At 44.7% G+C, this 14,056-nt stretch overlaps 1 protein-coding gene across 1 annotated transcript in view; it reads left to right on the forward strand.

Moving 5' to 3' along the window:
• The first annotated feature begins 5,672 nt into the window (after nucleotides 1–5,672).
• The window catches only part of tjap1 (tight junction associated protein 1 (peripheral)), a 46,533-nt gene continuing 38,149 nt past the window's right edge, over nucleotides 5,673–14,056 (forward strand). Inside the window, exons 1-3 of the mRNA XM_049601087.1 lie at nucleotides 5,673–6,058; nucleotides 12,388–12,465; nucleotides 12,877–12,926. The gene's annotated coding sequence lies outside the window, so the exon portion shown is untranslated. The remainder of the gene's footprint in view (nucleotides 6,059–12,387; nucleotides 12,466–12,876; nucleotides 12,927–14,056) is intronic.

The raw sequence follows: 14,056 nt of genomic DNA on the forward strand, positions 1-14,056 counted from the left end.
TGTATTGATGATAAATTGATGATGTATTGATGATATATTGATGATAAATTGATGATATATTGATGCTGTATTGATGCTGTATTGATGATAAATTGATGATGTATTGATGATATATTGATGATGTATTGATTACGTTGTGATGAATCTGACTGATCATTAAATATCGTGCCACAGGAAGTGAGGGTCTGAGCTTGTCACCTTGCTCTGAATGCAGCTGGTTGTTGTGTGGACTTAATGTGTCATAGCTCAGATACTGTCACCTTCGGGGGGGGGGGGGACTTTGATTCACAGCCAACTATAACACCCCCCTTCCCCCCCTCCACCCACTCGTCTGTTTCCTCCACAGTTTCACAGCTGGCCTGTAAAATGTGTTTAAGCAGACAGTGAAGCATCATGGGAAGCTACAGCTCTCCACTGATCAACACTGATCTCTGTCTACAACATGTACTGATCAATAACCAATAACCAGCTGATCAGTAACCAATAACCAGCTGATCAGTCTCTTGTGTTTCCACCTGGTTAGTGTTGTAGTTCAGCTGTAACCTGATCTCTCTGTGACCACGTTTGGAAGCTAAATCTGACCGCCGGCCGACCGCCGTGGTGGTGGTGGTGGTGGTGGTGGTGGTGGTGGGGGGGCATGGTTGGGGGTGTTGAGCGGTTGATGAGGGTCTAACCTGCTGAATGAAGTGTATCAGGAGCAGCTGCTCTGAACCACCTGCCCCACAATGCATCAGTGTTTATACAGGGACAAGAATGGGGCAGCCTTGACCCTCCCTCTCTCACCGCAGCAGCTGAGAACCCCTCCAGTTTAAATGTTCAGGAGTCACATGTCTCCTTTATTACTTCCTTCTTTTCTTTTCTGCTCACTGCTTCCTTCTTTCCTTCACTCCTTCCTTCATACTTTTATTTACCTCCCTAGCCTCTTGTTTCCTTCCCTAGCTCTAAACAGCCTTCACTTCCAACTTCTCTTTAATTTCCCTCCCTACCTCGTTGTTTCCTTCACTGCTCCCTTCTTCTCTCTCCTACCTCCTCGTTTCCTTTCTTACCCCATTATTTTCATTAATTTCCTTCCTTCTTTCTTTTAAAACCTTTCTTAGCTCCTTATATCCTTCACTGCCTCCTTTTTTGTGTTATTTTCCTATATCCTTGTTTGCCTTACAGCAACCTTATTTCCTTCCTTACCTCCTTGTTTGTCTTACTGCTACCTTTTTTCCTTATCTGCCTCATTTCCTTCACTGCTTCCTTCTTTTATTTCCTTCCCTAGCCCCTGGTTTTCTCTTACTACCTCCATCATTTTCCTACCCTAACTCATGTTTCCTTCCCTATCTCTTTGTTTCCTTCTTGAAGGTAATAAGTGAAGAGATGGGGGAGGAGATGAGAACGGAGGAGACAAGGAGATGAGGTGATAAGGAGATAAGGAGATGAGGCAGACTGTCACAGTTGATCAGACAGTTTTCTGTAACTGATCAGTGATCGATCTGAAGTTATTGATCAGCGTCTTTGTCTCTGATGTTGGGATGGTCATTTGGAGGGACACCAGCAGCTGCTGGGACTCAAACCAGTGACATGTCCTCCCATTCCTCCCATTCCTCCCATTCCTCCCATAGCTATCATGTCAGAGGACAGAGGGAGGATCTGCATTGTTGTGGAGCAGCTGGACATTGTCTTCGTCTTTCCACCCTGCAGGGAGACGATAATCTGTCCAACAGCTATGTGTGTGTGTGTGTGTGTGTGAGAGAGAGAGAGAGAGAGAGAGAGAGAGAGAGAGGGAAACCAAACCAGGTTTTTCCTGGGCTCTCATGAGGTGGAGCACACACACGACTACACATACTTAGGACTACACATCACGTCCACGGGAAACTTTAACCTGGCTGTTGATGATCTCAGAGAGAGGGGAAGAAGGGCTTTCTATGCTATAAAGAAATCTTCAAACATTAATATGCCCATTAGAATCTGGCTCAAAATATTCAAATCTATAATTGAACCAATTATTCTGTATGGTAGTGAGGTGTGGGGTCCTCTTGCAAATCAAGATTTTGAAAAATGGGACAAACACCCCATCGAAATCCTGCATACAGAGATTTGCAAGAGCATCCTGAGAGTGCACAGGAACACCCCCAACAACGGGTGCCGAGCTGAGCTAGGCCAATTCCCCCTTTTAATTAGAATTCAAAAAAGAGCCATCAAATTTTATAAACACCTTAAAACAAGTGACCCCAACTCCTACCACTACAAAGCTCTGCAATGCCAAGAGGAGAACATGGAGAAGAGCCCCCTCAGCCAGCTGGTCCTGAGGCTCAGCTCCTCTAACAACACAAGACCTCAGCACAGCCCTCACACAATCTGGACCCACCAAATTATAGAGAAACAAAAAGAACATTGCATTAACTATTGGACATCGACCACAAAAACGCAAAGCAAACTTCAGTGTTATTTGGCTCTAAATAGACAGTACACGGTGGCAGAATATCTGAGCACCGTGACTGATGAGAAACTGAGGAAGACTTTGACCATGTACAGACTCAGTGACCACAGCTTGGCCATAGAGACGGGCAGACACAGGCAGACCTGGCTGCCCAGAGAGGACAGGTTGTGTGAGCTCTGTCCACACAGACAAGTGGAGACAGAGACACACTTCCTGTTGCACTGCAGCAAGTATGAACACATCAGAGCCGACTTCCTCTCAAAAATAAAACATAAAGTCACTGACTTTGATTCTCTGCCTGATCAAACTAAAATGCAACACATCCTTGGAGAGAACAGAGTCAGCAGCTTAGCAGCAGCAACATATGTCAGGTTATGCCACAGCCTGAGGGACAACCATCACAACACCTGACACACCTGTCTATATTTACAGTCCTTGTAACTCACAATCTACATTTTTCTTTATTCATTTTTTTTCTATATTATATATTGGTGTATTGTATTGTAGATTGGTGTATTTTGTATTATATAACATATATTTAATCTTTTTTTATAGTTTTCTGACTTACTTTTATTATTGTACTTTATTTGTAAATTTTTAATGCCTTTGGCAATATTGTTAATCTACAGTCATGCCAATAAAGATTATTGAATTGAGAGAGAGAGAGAGAGAGAGAGAGAGAGGGAGAGAGAGAGAGGGAGAGAGAGAGTGTGTGTGTGTGTGAGTGTGTGTGTGTGTGTGTTTCTATCCTTGTGAAACCTGTCTGAGCTTCAGACAGAACTGAGGGACACAGCACACGACCTGCAGACAGAACTGAGGGACGAAATTTCGTTACCTTGGCTCACAGTGGAGTGGACGCATAAACTATCTAATATACAAATAAAATATAAAATGCTGGTATGACAAGTGCATCACAGTATAGTGATAAAAGAATAAAGTGGGGGTGTTGGTGGCTTAGTGGTAGAGCAGGCGCCCCATGTACAAGGCTGTTGCCACAGCGGCCCAGGTTCAAATCCAACCTGTGGCCCTTTGCTGCATGTCATCCCCCCTTCATGCTTACCTGTCCTGTCCATTAAAGGCAAAATGCCCAAAAAAATATTAAAAAAAAAAAAAGAATAAAGTGACCGAGTGATATTGCACTAACAGAGGTAGTAGCATGTTACAGTCCATAGATGAGTGTTTATTTATTGTATGTGACTGTTCAACAGTCTGCAGACAGAACTGGACAGTTCTCTGTGCAGCTCAGACAGGTCTCACAAGGATAGAAACTCACACACACACACACACACACACACACACAGAGTCGTCTTGACCTTGCTGCCATCTGCTGCCCGCTGTCTCTCTGTCAGTTTCTTTTTGTACATGTTTTTTATTTCTACAGATTTTTGTGCATACATTTGTTTATGAAATTTATAGACTGCAAAAAATAGAAAATAAAATGAAATAAAACATAAGAAGACAAAAAGATATATTATTTTTTCTAATTCTATTTTTGTTCATATTGTGTTTCACATCGTAGCATCATACACATATTCTATATTTCTATGAAATGTATTTAGCATTTTACATAGCAACTATATTTAATTAATTATGTTTTAATCAATGATATTTGAAGTTATTATTAAGAAATCAAACTTAATTAAAATTCAAATATGATTATTTTTAGTAGTTAAAGCATTTTATTGAGAGCATTGTCAGTTTGTGCAGATCATAAGTAAATATATACGAATAAAGAAATATTTGGTAACTACACAAATGCAATATAAAGATTATGAGTGCATTTACAAAACTGATACAGACACTGTGCATTATTAGAATATATAAAAATAAGAAAAAAGAAAATAAATAATAATATAATAATATTTAATATTTATTATTTAATAATATTTTTAATTTGCATCATATATTCATATTTATTATATATTGTCTGTTATCTTATAATGCACATATCTAATAATTTTAAATATTCATATATTAGTATTAAATATTGTAGAATGATGCACATATTTTTATTACTTTTTATTTTCACAAACTCATTCATATAATTCTCTGATCTTCACATCAGAGTGACTTTGATGTTTTACTGTTTCCTCTCAGGGGATCAATGAAGTTTTTCTGATTCAGATGTTGTCATAATTAAATATCTTCAAGATCTAAAGAGTTTTTGTTCTGAACATCAGATAATATGGTTCTATATTGTTGAAACTTATACTGGACACAGTTTGGTTTCTGATCATTTTTCCATATGATGATAGAATTTAAAATAATAATAATAATAATAGTAAGTTGTATTAAACGCAGCGTGTCAGTGTCAATATCATCTTGACTAAAGTGTAACAAACATTTTTATTTCAACATTTATCTTCAGTTTGTTTTAAATAAAGTTTGTAACATCAGTTTCAAACTGTGAACAGACAGTGAAAAGTGATTTGTTTTTACTGACAGACGTCTTCCTCACATACAATGTGTCCAAGGAAATGTTAAAATCCAACAGTAATATCTGTTTGTGCGTTTCTGGAGACATATCAGTTAAGGAATTTTGCCGACTTGTAAAGAAAATATGTTTTCCTTAAAATTTCTTTCTTTAAAACTTTAAAAATCATTTATTTATTTTAGTTTACAGTTTATGCTGATAATAAATGGTGTAATTTGGCTGTTTTCTTTACCTATGTTTCCTTCAAATATATTTTCTTTAAAAATATAAATAATAATTGTAATAATACATTTTAAAATATATATATTTGAAAATGTACACTTTTTTACACATACACTGTCTCTGATAAATGGTATAATTTAAGTGATTTTCTAAAATGTTTTCTTTAATTTAAATTTTTTAATACTTCCCTGGCTATGATAAATGGTGTAATTTTGGAGGTAAAATAAAAAAATACAATCATTTGAATTTGTATGCCCCTCCCATTAGCCAGAATAAAAAATATAATTTTCTCCCCAGGGCTGAAAAGTAATTTGACATGTCTCCCTCATCATAAATAACGAACAGTCCCTTATCTGAATGTCTGTCATGTTTTCTCCCGCAGGATCTCATTAAACAAGAAAGACAAAGGGACAATAACTCATCAATATAATTAATTATGCTTATAATATTTTTGATACAGAAGTTTCACCACATTAATTAATGAAAATATTGATATGAATATTTTATCTTCATTGATCACTTGTTCATCCTCACATTAAGGTGTGTGACGTCAGCACGCAGGACGTGTGAAGGGGTGGGGGGGGGTGTAAAGGGGGGGATCGGGATTCCTAAGGATTACCCGTCATGCCCCGCGGGTAAAGATGGCGACAGCTGAGCAGGGCAGTAGATCAACTTTCTCCGAGCGGCACTGAGTGGATTTTCTTCCGTCGGTCGGAGCGTCTCAGCCGGCTGCTTCTCCTCCCTCCTCCCGCCGCCGCCGCCGCCGCCGCCTCCCCGCTTCGGATCTCCTCCTCAGCCGGATCTCCTCGCTCCTCCCCGGCCTCGGATCGGTTCGGAGCCCCCCCTCCCTCCTCCTTCTCTCCTCGCCCCACCGGAGGAGCAGAGCGGAGCTCCGGCTAAAGTTTCCTCTCCTCTCCGCCCTCCGGGACTTGTTTGTGGAGGCAACCGGGACCGAGCGGCGCCGTCCGGCCTCACAGGTAAGCACCGGCCGGGTTAGCGGTAGTTCCGGAGGAGTGTGTACAGGTGAACGGCTCCGGTGAGTCGGTGTGTTCGGTGTCGGTCGGTGGTGCCAGTTTGGGTGTTGTGCGGTGAACTGGGCCACAGTCAGACCAGCAGCAGGTCTCAGCGGGGTTATCTGGGTTCACGGCGGGCTGCTGGGGGGAGGGGGGGTCGGGTCGGTGTTCAGGGACGGTTCGGCCCGGTGTCAGGCGGACTGAGACCCGCTGTGTGTGTCGTGTTTGTCCCCCGTTAGCCTGTCAGACAGCGCTGAGGGCTGCGCTGCCCGCCGCCTGATGTTAACGGAGAACTGAATCATTCAGAGTGAGTGCGCGTGTTCGTGTGTGTGTGTGTGTGTGTGTGTGTGTGTGTGTGTGTTGTATTCAGACTCCTGCAGGACACACCTTCATCACATCACCTGCACTGCCTCAGCCAATCACAGGGCTCCATACTGAAGGAGCAGAGTTAGCCTACCGACTGCTCAGGGGCCCTGAGGAGCCATCGAGGCCCTCGGGTCCTTCTTCAGTCCCTCAGACCCTCGGGGGCCCACAGATCTATAGACCCATCAGGAGTCCTCATACCTTTAAGGGACCCCATATCTTTAGACTCTCAGATCCTCAGGAGCCTTTAGACCCACCAGGACCAGATCAAAGTGCTGACTAAGGTTCACCTGTGAGGGAAGGGTTAATATAAGGGTTAATGTAAGAGGAAAACATAAGGGTTAAAGTAAGGGTTAATATAAGGGTTAATGTAAGAGGAAAACATAAGGGTTAAAGTAAGGGTTAATATAAGGGTAAATATAAGAGTTAATATAAGGGTTAATGTAAGAGGAAAACATAAGGGTCAAAGTAAGGGTTAATATAAGGATTAATGTAAGGGGTAATGTAAGGGTTAAGGGTAAATATGAGGTTAAATAGAATGGTTAATGTAAGGGGTAATGTAAGGGTTAAAGTAAGGGTAAATATGAGGGTGAATGTAAGGGTGAATTTAAGGGTTAAAGTAAGGGTGAATTTAAGGGTTAATTGTCCCTTTTTAATAACATCGCTGTTATTATTGCTGTTGTTGATGCTGCTGTTGCCATGGAAACAGTCCCGGTGAACGTGTGTGTGTGTGTGTGTGTGTGTGTGTGTGTGTGTGTGTGACGCTCTCAGGTCAGATCAGAATCAATCAGCTGATTAATCGATGACTCATTAGGTGACATGTCAACGTGCTGCAGAAGAAGAGTCAGCTGGTTGTCGTGAATGTAAACAGGAAGTACATCATCAGTTTGATGAAAACGATCAGGTTAATCAATCAATGATCTATTGAGCAGGTGATCAGACGTGTGTTACATCTCGTCAGTCAACAATGTGACCTCTGGTGTTACCTGTCCCACAGGTGTTACCCGTCAGAGGTCATGTTTACTTTGCTGTGGATGTTTGGAGCTGCACAACAACAAATCACTGTTAAATGTCACTTTAAATGTCCTGTGTGTGTGTGTGTGTGTGTTGGCTGGTATTCATTCACAGAAACACGACCACAATTTATCCACGTTTAATTTCACACTGTTAAACATTTACACTCATTATCTTCAGTCCAACTTCCTGTCTGCGTCTCTCTGCTGATTGGTTCCTGCCGAAGAGCTTTAAAAACACAGATCAATAGTTTCATCAAACAGTCAGTTAGGGACTATTTTCAGCGGCGGATTGATCCACAGTTGGTTCTCTAGTGAGTATTTATCAGTATCTGAGAACCACGTGTGTTAATGTTTTGGTTTCATTTCGACCGCTCGACTGTCGACATGACTCCGATAGAGCTGTACTGCACTGTTGCTAGGTAACAGCCTGTGTCTGTGTTATCTTTGTGATGTCAGCAAACAGTGACAGGAAGTGAGGTCAGAGCCACTGTGAGGGAATCTGAGTCTGACTGATGGTGATGATGGTTCTTCGTCATGGTTAAAAATAACTTGTTGTTTGATCTCGGCTGATCTGGACCCTGCTGGTCTGGACTCTACTGATCTGGACCCTGCTGGTTTGGTTTCTGCTGGTCTGGTTTCTAGGGATGCACCGAATATTCGGTAACCAAATATATTCTGCCGAATATTGCAAAAAAAACACACATTCGGTATTCGGTGGAATAAGTTAAAAGCAAGGCCGAATAATAGTGCCGTGTTTTGATAACTCAATCAAACAGCGTGCCGTGACGGGTGGAGTAAAATGTCGGCAGTGTGGCGATCCGTCCGTCACCACACTCACATTTGCGACTAAAAGTAGTTTTGAGCGAGCAAAATAGGCTTAAATCATTCAGCACGCTGTGCGAGCAGCCTACAGATTTCAACCAGCAGCAGAAACGAAGGGCGAATCCCACCGATTGTGGGTTGAACGGGGGTCACAGACACAGACAGGAATGTTAATGTATTTCTGCCCAAAAGTACCTGAACAGCCGAGCCAGCCGAACACAGGTACGTGACGTGTCAGAGGAGAAACGAGCCGTTCACATTTCCCTCTTTGTGGCAGGTAACGGTCCACAAACCTCACCGCACTTTAGGGACTGTTCTTTACTTGTCAGGGGAGGAGGGTGGCTGGTGGCCTGATGAGGGGCAGTAGTTGCCTGATGAGGGGCAGTAGTTGCCTGATGAGGGGCAGTAGTTGCCTGATGAGGGGCAGTAGTCACCTGATGAGGGGCAGTAGTTGCCTGATGATGGGCAGTAGTCACCTGATGAGGGGCAGCAGTTGCCTGATGAGGGGCAGTAGTCACCTGATGAGGGGCAGTAGTTGCCTGATGATGGGCAGTAGTCGCCTGATGAGGGGCAGTAGTCGCCTGATGAAGGGCAGGAGTCGCCTGATGAAGTGCAGTAGTCACCTGATGAGTGGGCAGTAGTTGCCTGATGAAGGGCAGTAGTCACCTGATGAGGGCCAGTAGTCGCCTGATGAGGGCCAGGAGTCGCCTGATGAGGGCCAGGAGTCGCCTGATGAGGGGCAGGAGTCGCCTGATGAAGTGCAGTAGTCACCTAATGAATGGGCAGTAGTCGCCTGATGAGTGGGCAGTAGTCGCTTGATGAGGAGCAGTAGTTGCCTGATGAGTGGCAATAGTTGCCTGATGAGTGGCAGTAGTTGCCTGATGATGGGCAGTAGTCGCCTGATGAGGGGCAGGAGTCGCCTGATGAGGGGCAGTAGTCGCCTGATGAGGGGCAGTAGTCGCCTGATGAGGGGCAGTAGTCGCCTGATGAGGGGCAGTAGTTGCCTGATGAAGGGCAGTAGTCACCTGATGAGTGGGCAGTAGTCGCCTGATGAAGGGCAGTAGTCGCCTGATGAAGGGCAGAAGTCGCCTGATGAAGGGCAGGAGTCGCCTGATGAGGGGCAGGAGTCACCTGATGAGGGGCAGTAGTCACCTGATGAGGGACAGTAGTTGCCTGATGAGGGGCAGTAGTTGCCTGATGAAGGGCAGAAGTCGCCTGATGAAGGGCAGAAGTCGCCTGATGAAGGGCAGGAGTCACCTGATGAGGGGCAGTAGTCACCTGATGAGGGACAGTAGTTGCCTGATGAGGGGCAGTAGTCGCCTGATGAGGGACAGTAGTTGCCTGATGAGGGGCAGTAGTTGCCTGATGAAGGGCAGTAGTCACCTGATGAGGGGCAGAAGTCGCCTGATGAAGGGCAGAAGTCGCCTGATGAAGGGCAGTAGTCGCCTGATGAAGGGCAGGAGTCGCCTGATGAGGGGCAGGAGTCGTCAGTGATGAGATCAGAGCAGGAAACACATCATGAACATAACTGAAGAGAGTGACATCATGAAGGTGAGAGAATAAAGAAGAAGAAGAAGAAGAAGAAGAAGAAGGTGAGAGGATGAGGAGCAGCCAGTGTTCTCTCTCTCAGCTCTGAGACAGGTCCACATTCATATTTTATTGAAGTTGTCTGGTTGTTTTTGCTTCACTGGAGCAGAATGCTTCCTGTGTGAACAAACAGAGTCCAACAGAGTCCAGCAGATCCTCACCTTCACACCAGGTACACCTGACAGGTAACCTGTCAGCCAACAACACTGATGCTGTGATGGACAGGAGGAGAGGAGGTAGTGAGAGAGGACATAATAAACAAAAACAGGAGGAAGAGGACAGAAAAGGAAATGGACTGCAGGCAGCTGAAGGAATGAAGGAGGCAGTGCTGCGGACATAAAGGGATGCAGGAGGAGAGGAAGAGGAGGAAATAGGAAGGAGGAAGTGAAGGGAACAAAAAAGGGACATGAAGGAATCATGAGATAGTGATGTGGAGGCGGGTGATGTTTGAGAAGGAAAGAAAGGATGGAGTGGAGGAGGAAAGGGAAGGAGAGGGCAGTGAAGGAAAAGAAGAGAAGGCAGAGAGGTGAAGGAGGAAAATGGAAGGACATAAGGAGGCATTGAAGGAAGGATATAAGTGGTGAGGAAAGGAGAGAAGTGGACAGATGAAGTGCACTGCTGTGTCCTCCTGAAGGTGTGGATGTGGGTCGGCCTTGGTTTGTCTCTTGGAGGACAGACACGCACACACACACACACACACACACACACACGAACACACGCTCAGTGTCCATGTTTTATTCATGAGTTGGACAGAGGAGACGTCTCCGTGTGTCCTTGACTCGTCCTCGGTGTCTCTGACATGTTGCAGTGTCTCATGTCGTCTTACTGTGAACAGCTCTGAGATCAGAGGGGGGGGTTCTGGGTAATCTGTCTGTCCCGTCCGACCAGCTGCCCACAATGCATCTGGACTGATATCATCTGTGTTTGTGTTCGGAAATACCAAACCATTCTGATAATTACACTTCCTGTTGTCCTCCTGCTCAGACAGGAAGTCCTGATCCCTGAGACGTGTCTCACAGGAGATGAGGGGACAGCTGGCCCACCTGTAGCTTACCTGAGGCCCCACACACACACACACACATACACACGCGCATGTAACTCAGGACATGTCTGTCTCTTTTTACTTCCTGTTTCCTGTGAGGGAAAACCTGTTGGTACGACTCTGTGTGTGTGTCTGTGTGTCTGTGTGTGAATGGGATTACATGGCACAGGGGTTTATCTCCGCCCAGAGAGGATTATGGGTAGGATGAGCTGGTGACTCTGCTGCTCTCTGATTGGCTGATGTCAGCCCCTCCCCCTGCTGACAGCACAGTGAATGGTGTTCATACTGCAGCAGGTGTTTGAATCAATGGGACTGAGGGCAGCACCTCCAAACAGTGGCTGGGAGTTGAAAGGCATTCTGGGACATGTAGGACAGCAGCAGCAAGACAGGTTTGCGTCAGTCACTGGAAGCTGAGTCATTAATGTGAGAGGAAATATAAAAAAAGACTTTTACTTTGAAACTCTGATTGACTTCCTGTGAGTGAAGCTCCATCAATCAGCTGTCGATCAGAGACACACACACACACACACACACACACAGTGTCTGTCTGTCAGGAGGAACGACTCGGCAAAGCATCCAGCTGACAACCTGAATAACATGCTCAGCTCCAACTGAAGGTCAAACTGTAGCAGATGGCATGATGGGAAATCCACCGACTGCACCGGGAATATACAGAAAACTGTGTGTGTGTGTGTGTGTGTGTGTGTGTGTGTGAGCAGCCTGTTCATTAAAATTAAAGCAGCTCTGTTAATTCTGTTGTTCAGAGGAGCCACAGCAGTGACTCTCAGTCCTTTTACCACACACACACACACACACACACACACACACACACACACACACACACACCTGTAAACACACCTGCACATGTCTCTACCTCTCAGCCATTTACTTCACTTCATCTCTTTCAGAGAACTTTAGTCTTTCAGCTTGTTTCAGTCTTCAGGCTAACTCTTTTAGCATTTAGCCTGTTAGCTTGTTTATATTAACTGTGTCCCTTGGCCCATTAGTTGTTCTGCCTTAGCCATGTGTGTTTTAGCCTGTTAGCGTGTTTGTGACAAGAAAAGCTAAGTTAGTGTAATTTTAATGTTTGTTTATCTATTTAATCATGACACAGTAAACACAAAGACAATGATGATGATGATGATGATGATGGTGGTGTCTTCATACCAGGTGAGGGGGCAGGGTCTCTCACCTGACATGTGATAGCGACTCTTCACTGTAATAAGTCAGAGATCAGTGAGTGTATCCCGTTAGCTTTTCTCTCAGATGATGCTAATGCGCAGCTGTGGAGGTCTGATCAGGCTGCTGCGGTCTGCCTGCAGACGACACTCAGGGCGAAGAGTTCCCCCTGTGTCTTGACTGGTGTTTATTTAAAGGGCCACTTCACCTGTGACAGACAGACGGACTGACTGACAGCAGGTGTGCTCAGGTGTTGATGTCTCTGCGGCCATCTTGTGTTTCAGGTTGAGTCTCAGAGGAGGACTGAGTGTGAGGACGGACACCGCAGAGACGATGAAGAGTTTCCTGTGCTGACATACGAGGTGAGAATGAACACCGAATTTTAAATAGTTTATTTATCATGTGTGTGTGTGTGTGTCTGTGTCTTGTGTTGTGTTGTGTTGTATATGTTGTACAGAGTGTGGCTGTGCACTTCCTTCCTGTTGAGCGTCACACACAGACTCCACCTGAGACTGATGACAGAGGTCGGAGGTCAGATGGAGATCACAGCTGGTGGTCCTCCTCACTTCTTCTTCTTCTCTGCTTTCTCTGTTTCACCCTCCCACCGGCTGCCCCCCCCCCTTGTTACCATGGCAACAGATTAAAGTGTGAGCTGGATGATGATGATGTGGTGCGTTCTGTCCTCGGGCTGCAGTCTGTGATCATAAACGTGTTCTTCTTCTGTGGTAATGATTCTGTGTGTGTGTGTGTGTGTGTGTGTGTGTGTGTTTCAGGTGTTTCAGTGGATGAAGTCAGCTGTGGAGAAGAGAAGCTCACCTTTCAGGTACAGACACCTCAGCTCATCACATCAGCAGCATCAGCAGTGTAGTAACTGAAACGTAATAGAAGTGTTTGTGCTCAGGAAGACAAGAGGAGAGAAAGAGAGAGACAGGAAAAGGGAAAGATGGGAAAGAAGACAGGAGGGGAGGGAGGGAGGAAAAAAGGATGGAAATATGCAAAATAAGAGGGGAGAAAGAAAGAAGGGGTAGGTGGGAGGAAGAGGACAGAAAGAAAGCAAGAGATAAACACAAGAAAGGAAGGAAGAAAAGAAGAAGTAAAGGAAATAAAGTAAGAGAAAGAAAGAAAGGAGGGAGGAAGAGGAGAAGAAGGAGAGCAGAGTGGCGAACACGATGAAACGAGTGAATGAGGGCAGAAAGAAAAGAATGAATAATAGAAGAGAGGAAACATAAGAAGGAAGCAGGACACAACCAAGGGAACAAAGAAGGAGAGGAGATGATGAGAGCTGATTGGATCGCCAGACAGTCCTCACAAATATAGTCGGAGTGTGTGTGTGTGTGTGTGTGTGTGTGTGTGTGTGTGTGAGCGTTGCATGAGAGCAGAGCATGCTGGGTAAAAAAGCTCGGGGCAGATTGAATGTAAAATTCAGGAGCTGTAGTCAGACAAGATGAAGACGCTCTGCGGCTTCATCCTCCTCTTCTTTACCTGAGACTCTCACACCTGTCGCCTCCTTCTTCTTCTCTGATCAGACTGAGCGTGGATTCATTCACCGCAGAATGTAGTCCTTCCTGTTTGTTAGATACAAACCGACCAATGAGCTCAGAGCTGAGAGACACAGACAGGAAGTGGGACAGGTCAGAGGGACGGACCGACGCGTCGTCAGAGACGAGATTTAAAGACACTGAAAACTTTATTAAAACAACTCAAAACTACAAAAACTCTTGAGACACAACTTTGACTCCCAGGGTGCATTTCAGCCAATCACAGCAAAGACAGCAAGATGGAGAAAGGAGGAAGGAAGAAAGAAGGAGGTGTCACAGAAAGAGAAAGGAAAGGAAGCAAGCAGAAGGTTAGACACGAGGAAGAGAGGAAGGAAGAATGGAAAAGGATAGATGAAAAGAAAAAGGAAATAAGAGAAGGAGAAGAAAAGAGAAAAAAATGTAGGAAGTAAGAAAT

The sequence above is a fragment of the Epinephelus fuscoguttatus genome, linkage group LG16 (assembly GCF_011397635.1).
Source record: "Epinephelus fuscoguttatus linkage group LG16, E.fuscoguttatus.final_Chr_v1".
Lineage (NCBI taxonomy): Eukaryota > Metazoa > Chordata > Actinopteri > Perciformes > Serranidae > Epinephelus > Epinephelus fuscoguttatus.